General features: G+C 44.8%; 1 long non-coding RNA gene across 2 annotated transcripts; it reads right to left on the reverse strand.

The window, feature by feature from the left end:
• Window positions 1-2,835: 2,835 nt before the first annotated feature.
• On the reverse strand, window positions 2,836-9,056 carry LOC125629129 (uncharacterized). 2 transcript variants are annotated; one of them, XR_007354354.2, is made up of 2 exons: window positions 8,927-9,056; window positions 2,836-5,011 (listed from the first exon to the last, which is right to left on the reverse strand). It is a non-coding gene; the product is annotated as an uncharacterized LOC125629129 (long non-coding RNA). The 2 variants fall into 2 exon arrangements; XR_012665624.1 differs by lacking the exon at window positions 8,927-9,056 and adding an exon at window positions 6,325-6,451.
• Between the last annotated feature and the right edge of the window lie 794 nt (window positions 9,057-9,850).

A 9,850-nucleotide genomic window follows, 5' to 3' on the forward strand; every position in this document is an offset into this window, starting at 1 on the left:
TTACTTGGTAAAATAGTCAGAAAGGTAACAAAACAGACAAGGCAGTAATAGTGTTATTGAATATACTCAACCTAAAAGAAAGAGAAATTACAACTTTAAAATCTGAGAATCAGGCTCTAAAGAATAAGAGCTTGTGCTTTAAACCATGTAATTGTCAGGAAATTGGAAAAGATCCCAGAACAAAAGAACTATATTCACTATACCTGGGACACACACCCAGAGCAGGAGGGGGAGAGCCCACTCCCGGCATTTGTCAGCCAACTGCACCACCGGTTAACTATCTGAGGGAAAACTCAGAAGCACAAGGCAAAGGGGAGGAATCAGAACCCCCTCCATACATTTCTTCATGTGAAAGGCCAAATTTGGGCACCCCCAGAGACAATAAAGGGGCATCACAACAATTAATTGCCTCAGGGGAGCAAGTACAGTATATGGCTCCAATCAAAACGCAGTTAAGGAGCTTCAGAAATGTTAATGCAGAGGGTGAACCAGTAAGGGGACTCAGGATAGAAACAACTGAAATCTACCGTCCCTTCACCCCTCAGGAAAAACGGGCATTACTGTCTGATTTACCTGAACTCAAACAAGATAACAAGAACTCTGAGTTCTGGGACAAGCTGGATGGCCTGGCTGAAATACACGGCCTCCATAGGAAGGATGTTCACATCCTGGTCAAGTGTAAGTGCCCCAGGGATGTGTGGGACAACCTGGAAGATAAATGGAAGACGGGGCACTGGGCTGAAGATCATAACGCCAACCCTGCGGGCGGGGATCAAGCTGGAGAACCCGCAGGAACTCCAAACCCAGAGGCAGGCATGGTAACAGAATTCAGAACTGCACTATCTGCTGCTCTAGGAGCCCAGACCTCTAACTGGGGGGCTCTGCAATCAGTGGTTCAGCAGGAGGGGGAGTCTGCCACGTCTTATGCTGAAAAGAAACGGAATGCAGTCTGAGCTTATTCAGGTCTGGAGAATATAACATCCTGAGACCATGATGTATTCCTCCAAATCCGAAAGGAAGGGCTATCTGCAGACCACCAAGCAGTTCTGGCATTAGGCATCTCAGTGGGAGAGACATACTCAGCAGTAATGAAATGGGCCACAGAAGTAAAAACAGGAAAAAGAGGAAGGTAGCAGCAATCACCCCCTGAGAAAATTACAGTTCATGGAATCTAAACCACTACCTGCTTCATATGCAATAAGCTTAGACATCTGGCATGTGACTGTAAAAATAAAAATAAAATCAAAATATGCAGTAATTGTAAAAGGAGCGGCCACTTAAAGGAAGACTGCTTCCGCCCCCAGGGTGGTAAGAAGAGCCAGTGGCCAAACAAACAGAATAAACCTGATACAACTCAAGAACCAAAAAAAAAAAAAAAAAAAAAAAAAAGAAAAGAAACAAATCCAGGAGTTGCTCAAATTCCTGGCTAGCAAATAGGTAATAGCGGCCTCAGTGGCTGCATACGAAGGCGACCCCAGGATGTTTCTTAACACACAAGTGGGGGGCCGACCGTGCAACATGTTAATAGACACAGGAGCCTCGGTATCGATAACCAGCCAAGATCTTCCCCTCACCCGTCAAACCATATGGATTGAAGGGGTGGGAGGGGAAAGATTAAAAGCAACCCTAAGCCAGCCAGTAGAAATAAAATTTAAAGATATGGTCACAGTCAGTCAAATCTGGGTTTGCCCCGAGCAGGGAAACACAATTTGCAGCATAGATCTCCTTAAGGAGCTCGGGGGAGTAATCAACCCCAGAGCTAGCTGCATTGAATGGGCCAAAGGGTCCAAACAGGAAAGATTATCTCAAAATATAGCCATGATTGCCAGTAGTAAAGCAAGAATACCAGAGTGGGGAGGGGGGGAGTCCAGTAGAAACACTGTGTTCCCTTCACCCTGAAGTGTGGGCAACAGATAAACAAGATTGTAGGCTAGTAAATATAAAGCCCATATCTGTAGAGGGGTCAACTCATAAAGCCCATAGGCAGTACCCAATTAAACCAGAAGCCTTAGAGGAAGTTAAAATTATAGTCACTAATTTGGAATCTAGAGGGGTGATTAAAAAAAACACCTCCCTAACTAACTCCCCAATTTGGCCCGTCCGGAAGCCAGACGGAACCTGGAGGTTAACTATAGACTACACCCACCTTAACCGGGTGACTCAAAGGCACATCCTATTGTGGCAAGCCCCGCCACTATCCTTAATTTGCTAAAACCAGGACACTCAGTATTCTCAGTCCTGGATATAGCTAATAGATTTTTAAGTATTTTCCTTGCAAAAGAAAGCCAGGAGAAATTTGCATTTACAGTGGAAGACCAGCAGTACACTTAGACCCGAGTACCCGAGGGGTTCCATAATTCTCCCTTTATCTTCCACAGGGTGATGGTAGGAGTAGTAGCACAAGTGCCTTTGGAAGGGGATACTGTAATACTGCAGTATGTAGATGACTTGCTAATTGCCAGTTCAAATAAAAAGGACCATTTAAAAACCCTAAACAGACTGTTTATATATCTTCGCGAGGCAGGATTTAAATTAAGAGTGAAGAAAGCTCAATTGCAACAGTAGCAGGTTTTATATCTAGGGCAGGCCTGCACAACTCATAAAGCAGCGAGGGCCATATGACTTCAAAGAAAACAACTGAGGGCGGAACCCCCCCCGGGCCCACCAAAACCCTCCCCCAGCGCCGCCCGAACCTGCGGAACCCCCCCCCCCCAGCCTGCCCGCCCCGCGGAAACAAACCCTCCTTCCTCAGCACTGCCCCGCCAAAACAGCTGTGGGCTGAAAAGGAAGATGGGGGGGGGGGGGGAGGGTGATACTTTATTGAGAATTTTTCAATTAAAGCAAACAATTTTTTTAATTTTATTTTTTTTTATGAATCATGGAAAAATGAAAAACACCTGTTCCATTGAAAGAAAACATTTGTACTTTTCATAATTACCTTGCAAGTTTAATGAGAGATATTACATCTCTTTTCGGCAACAAGCTTGTCATATTCGGGGGTCATATTTGAAGTAGATATTTTCATAATGTCTTCCAAATGGTCCTCACTCAAAGAAGAACGTTGCTTGTTTTTATTCATGTTCATGATGGAAAATGTTTGTTCACATATGTAAGTGTTTCCAAAAATGCTGAACGTTTTCAGTGCAACTTCGATAAGATTCTTGTATTTTTCATTGTCCAGACTTTTGTAGACATCCCACAGGCTGCTTTCTCTGTGCTTATTTCGGTAAACTGCCGAACATTGAAGTTCAATAACCTTCAACTGCAAATCTAGTGGCACTTCCTCTGGATCCACAGAAAAGGGATATTCAATCAGCTTCAACTGGACGTCTTCTTCTTTAGACAAAGTAAGTCTTCTCTCAAATTCTTCAATCAAAAGATTAATGTGCTTTGCATATTTTTCTTCTAACTCGGCGTGTTTGTGCTGAGGGATACGCTTTGCACAAGTGGGAAAATGTCTGCTGCAGTTTCCACGGTATGCATCCGATGAAGTGAGCTGTAGCTCACAAAAGCTCATGCTCAAATAAATTGGTTAGTCTCTAAGGTGCCACAAGTACTCCTTTTCTTTTTGCGAATACAGACTAACACGGCTGTTACTCTGAAACCTGTCATTTCGCCTTTTGACAGCTGACTTCTGAAAAGTTTCAATTCCATTTTGAAAGCTTTCACCGCTGCACACATTTGAAATATACATTGATTTTTCCCCTGAAGTTGAATGTTGAGATCATTCAGGTGTGCAGTAATATCACAAAACAAAAAGATCTTGATTCCAGGACTCATTTTCAAGCTCTGGGAATTTTATTGGCCCATTTTCTAGGAATTTTGCTACCTCCTCTTTCAAAGCAATGAAACACTGGCGCACTCTTCCTTGACTCAACCACCTCACTTCCGTGTTGTAGATTAAGTCGCTGCACTTGGCATCTACGCCTTCAAGAAAGGCTCGAAATGTCCTATGTTTTAGTCCTCTAGAACGTATGTAGTTTACAATGGAAACTACCACTGACATTATATGCTCAAATTTTAAAACTTTGCTACGCAAAACCTGCTGATGTAGAATGCAGTGAAGTTTGGTTATTTGTCTCCCAATAAATTCTTCAAGAAGAGTAACTGCTCCTTCAAGAAGAGTAACATAGCTGCAGCACCATCAGTACAAATGGCCATCCAGTTTGTGAAATCTAATCCCGACTTATCATTCATGCACTTTATCACTTCACTGGAGATTTCTTTTCCGGTTGTGTCACCTGTCATGGAGCACATGTTCTTCAGTAATTACAAAGTTTTTATCAATACCACTAATAAAAATAAGAAGTTGGGCTGTGTCTTTTAAATCGGTGCTTTCATCCACAGCTAGGGAGTAAAAGCAGAATTCACTGACTCTCTGCTTTAACTGATCGCTTAGATTGGTAGAAAAGTCAGCTATTCTTCTCTGTACAGTCATGCGTGATAGACTGACATTCTCAAATATTCCCCTCTTTTCTGGACATAACTCAGATACAGCAATCAACATACACTTTTTTAAAAACTCGCCTCCTGTGAAGTATTTCCCACCACCAGCAATTTCCTTAGAAATATGAAAGCTTACTTTCCTAACCGAATCGTTCTCTGTGCTCACTTTCTTGAAAATTTGCTGTTCTCCACTAAGGTTTTTCGCTAAACTGGCTGCTTTAATTATTTTTTCATTTGGGTTCAATTTGGTGAGATTGGGATGTTTAGTTTCAAAGTGCCACCGAAGGTTGTATTCTTTCGGAACGGCTAGTGTTTCGCGACACACAAGGCACAGTATTTGTCTTTGGAAACTGTACATAAGTATTTATTCGTCCATTCATTGTTGAAAACTCTGTGCTCCGATTCTATTTTTCCCTTTTTCTTTTCACTCATGGTATCCATTATGAAGCTCAAGATTGTATTGAATAAATTCACACACAAAGGAAACACTCACAGTCACACACAAAGAGAAGAGATATCTCACGGTGCATGGCACGCTAACAAGGAACTGATGGTGTGTGGAAGCCTGTAGAGGGGGAAAGAAACAGCGTGCATAAGGTGACCAGATCACAGCAGTAAAATAGGACCCGTCCTCTCCCCGCTAGGCCCCACCATCACACCCCTCTTCACCCCCTAACCCCCCGCTGGCTTGCTGCGTCCCTCCTAGTCAGTCCCCCACCCACCACTCGCCTCTTTCACCTCCTCCCTCCCCTGCCAGAAACCCACATGCCCTCCCCTAGAACCCCTGCTGGCTCACTGCTCGCCTCTTTGCCCACCCACCGCTTGCCCACCCGCTCGCCCCTAATTCGCCGCTCCCCCAAGTATAAAGCCTCATTCAAAGACCCAGGGGTCACTATATTACTTCACACAGCAGTCAATCAATGCAGTTGTAGATAAATCTCTGCATTATGCATTTTTGTATAACTTTTATATGACTTTGTATTGACCCTTGGTAATATGTTATAGCAGGCCCCTATGGTAGTATAATTAAGGTAAAAGAAAAATGTTTTTTTTGCTAGAAGTAGAATAAGATCTTCCCTCCACTTTGTAATCAATTGCCCTGTTGAATGAATGAGGTGTGAATGAGGAAGGCGTGGAAGGCAGGCACCTCCAGACAGCTGCAACCCTTGGAGAGGTGATGGGAGCCAGATCAAGGACAATCAAACTTGTCAAGTGGGCTGACTAGAGAAGAGCAGACGTACTGACCTTCTCCGGGGTTAGAAGCAAGCACCTGGGGATATGTGAGGGGGTGCAGGGGTCAGGGCAGGGGGCTGGAGGTGCAGGAGTCGGGGCAGGGGACTGGAGTCGTGGGGGTGCTCACGGCAGGGGCTGGAGGAAGTAGCCCCGATTCCAGCCCCTTCTCCAAGGTCCCACCCCCGCCTCTTCTCCTCCGCCCCAGAGCAGCAAGCTCGCTGAGGCTCCGCTCTTCCCCCTCCCTCCTGCCGGCAAGCAGCGGCAGGGAGAGGGGAGGGAATGTAGCAGGCTGGGGGAAGAGGCAGGGGAGGAGCCCCAGTTGCTGGCAGCATCAAGCTTCTGCCCCCACAGGAGAGAGCAGGCCTGGCCGGGGCCCCTTTGGACCCGTGGGCCCGGCGCCATGGCAAATCCAGTATTGCTGCCCCTTCCCGCCCGCACGCCCCCCTGCTCGGCTCGCCATCCGCCCACCCCCCGCAGCTCACCTACTCGCCTCCCGCCACTGGCTCGCCTCCTCAGCCCCCCTCCCCTGCCCGCCAGCTCACCTGCCCCCCCAGCCACTGGCGTCTTCACCACCCCACCCGCCCGCCAGCCAGCCAGCCGGCCAGCCAGCCAGCCAGCCGTTGGCTTGCCCACCCCGCCACTTGCCTACACCCCCTGCGGGCCGCACTGTGAGACCCCGGGGGCCGCATGCAGCCCTGGGGCTGGACGTTGTGCAGGCCTGATCTAGGGCGTAACATCTCACAGGGAGAGAAAGCACACACAGTAGACAGAAAGCAGGCCATTCCAGAGTTAAAAACAACACAGACAATTAAGGAAGTCCGGAAGGTGCTGGGACTCCTCAATTTCTGTAAAACATATATTTCGAAGTACTCAGGATGGTAAAACCAATTCAAAGCCTCACTAGAGGAGGAAAGCCTGCAAATTAGTTAGTAATATGGGGCACAGACCAAGAGAAGACATTTATAAAAATAAAACAGGCTTTAGCCTCTGCCCCTAGCCTGGGTTTACCCAATATGGAAAAGCCGTTCCACCTTTACTGCAGCCATAGTGAAACTCAATACTCAGGTGTATTGACAAAACTTCACGGAGATAAGCAATGTCTAATAGAATACCTATCTACCTTGAGACCCCCTGTATCCCAGGGACTACTGGAGTGCGTAGCCGCTCTGGATTGCGCTATGTGGGCAGTAAAAGCTTGTGAATCATACACCTTCACAGGGAAATTAGTTTCAGAGTAGCAGCTGTGTTAGTCTGTATCCGCAAAAAGAAAAGGAGGACTTTTGGCACCTTAGAGACTAACCAATTTATTTGAGCATAAGCTTTTGCGAGCTACAGCTCACTTGTATCTGAGCCTAATAAGCGAGGTGGCACTCCATCAGCGCTGTATGTAATAAACTCCTATACTTGACCTCTACACAGTATAGATTTATGTCCTTCAGTAACAGATTTTTTTAGACAAAGGAAACACAGTGGATCTAATTTACCTCGATTTCAGTAAGGCATTTGATATGGTTCCACGTGGGGAATTATTAGCTAAAATGGAAAAGATGGGGATCAATATGAAAATTGAAGGGTGGACAAAGAACTGATTTAAGGGGAGACTAATGGGTCACACTTAAAGGTGAACTGTCAGGCTGGAAGGAGCTTACTAGTGGAGTTCCTCAGGGATCGGTTTTGGGACCAATCTTATTTAATCTTTTTATTACTGACCTTGGCACAAAAAGCGGGAATGTACTAATAATGTTTGCGGATGAAACAAAGCTGGGAGGTATTGCCAATACAGAGAAGGACTGGGATATCATACAGGAAGATCAGGATGACCTTGTAAACTGGAGTAATAGTAATAGGATGAAATTTAATAGTGAAAAGTGCAAGGTCATGCATTTAGGGATTAATAACAAGAATTTTTGTTATAAACTGGGGAAGCATCACTTGGAAGTAACAGAGGAGGAGAAGGACCTCAGAGTATTGGTTGATCACAGGATGACCATGAGCCACCAATGTGATATGGCCATGAAAAAAGCTAATGCGGTCTTGGGATGCATCAGGCGAGGTATTTCCAGTAGAGATAAGGAGGTATTACTACCACCTCATGTCAGGGTTCCTTCCCCACTCTGAACTCTAGGGTACAGATGTGGGGACCCACATGAAAGACCCCCTAAGCTTATTCTTACCAGCTTAGGTTAAAAACTTCCCCAAGGTACAAACTTTGCCTTATCCTTGAACAGTATGCTGCCACCACCAAGCGTTTTAAACAAAGAACAGGGAAAGAGACCACTTGGAGACATCTTCCCCCAAAATATCCCCCCAAGCCCTACACACCCCCTTTCCTGGGGAGGCTTAAGAACAATATCCTAACCAATTGGTTACAAAATCATCAAAGACCAAACCCCTGGATCTTGGAACAATGAAAAAATCAGTCAGGTTCTTAAAAGAAGGATTTTATTTAAAAAAAAAGAAAGGTAAAAATCATCTCTGTAAAATCAGGATGGAAAATACTTTACAGGGTATTCAGATTCAAAACACAGAGGATCCCCCTCTGGCAAAACCTTAAAGTTACAGAAAACAGGAATAAACCTCCCTCGTTAACACCGGGAAAATTTACATAAAACAAAAGATAAACTAATCCGCCTTGCCTGGTTTACCTATACTGGTTGCAATATTGGAGACTTGGATTAGGATGGTGTCAAGGTTCCTTCCCCACTCTGAACTCTAGGGTACAGAGGTGGGGACCTGCATGAAAACCTCCTAGGCTTTCTTTTACCAGCTTAGGTTAAAACTTCTCCAAGGTACAAACTATTTTACCTTTTGTCCCGGGACCTTATTGCTGCCACCACCAAGTGTCTAACAGGGATATAATTTGGAAAGAGCCCGTTTGTAAACATCTTTCCCCCCAAAATCCTCCCAAATCTTACACCCCCCTTCCTGGGGAAGGTTTGATAAAAATCCTCACCAATTTGCATGGGTGAACACAGACCCAGACCCTTGGATCTTAAGAACAATGAGAAAAGCATTCAGATTCTTAAAAGAAGAATTTTAATAGAAGTAAAAAGAATCACCTCTGTAAAATCAGGATGGTAAATACCTTACAGGGTAATCAGATTCAAAACATAGAGAATCCCTCTAGGCAAAACCTTAAGTTACAAAAAGACACAAAACCAGGAATCTATATTCCATTCAGCACAGCTTATTTTCTCAGGCATTTAAAGGAATCAGAATCTAACGCATATCTAGCTAGATTACTTACTGAATTCTAAGACTCCAATCCTGTTCTGTCCCCAGCAAAAGCATCACACAGACAGAGAGAGAGGCTTTGTTTCTCCCTCCCCCCAGCTTTTGAAAGTATCTTGTCTCCTCATTGGTCATTTTGGTCAGGTGCCAGCCAAGTTATCCTAGCTTCTTAACCCTTTACAGCTGAAATTGTTTTTCCTCTGGCCAGGATGGATTTTAAAGGTGTTTACCCTTCCCTTTATATTTATGACAGATGGGTTGGAGAAGATGGATTTCTGTCTGGCCTCTCTCAATCCCAAGAGAGAACAACCACATAAACAAAGAGCATAGACAAAAGCCTTCCCCCCCCCCCAAGATTTGAAAGTATCTTGTCCCCCATTGGACCTTTGGGTCAGGTGCCAGCCAGGTTAGCTGAGCTTCTTAACCCTTTACAAGTAACAGGATGTTGCCTCTGGCCAGGAGGGATTTTATAGCACTGTATACAGAAAGGTGGTTACCCTTCCCTTTATATTTATGACACCTCATCTGGAATATTGTGTGCAGTTCTGGTCTCCCATGTTTAAGAAGGATGAATTCAAACTGGAACAGGTACAGAGAAGGGCTACTAGGATGATCCGAGGAATGGAAAACCTGTCTTATGAAAGAAGACTCAAAGAGCTTGGCTTGTTTAGCCTAACCAAAAGTAGGCTGAGGGGAGATATGATTGCTCTCTATAAATATATCAGAGGGATAAATACCCCGGAAGGAGAAGAATTATTTAAGCTCAGTACCAATGTGGACACAAGAACAAATGGATATAAACTGGCCATCAGGAAGTTTAGACTTGAAATTAGACAAAGACTTCTATCCATCAGAGGAGTGAAGTTCTGGAACAGCTTTCCAAGGGAAGCAGTGGGGGCAAAAGACATATCTGGCTTCAAGACTAAGCTTGACAAGTTTA

The sequence above is a fragment of the Caretta caretta genome, chromosome 20, assembly GCF_965140235.1.
Source record: "Caretta caretta isolate rCarCar2 chromosome 20, rCarCar1.hap1, whole genome shotgun sequence".
NCBI classification, from domain to species: Eukaryota; Metazoa; Chordata; order Testudines; family Cheloniidae; genus Caretta; species Caretta caretta.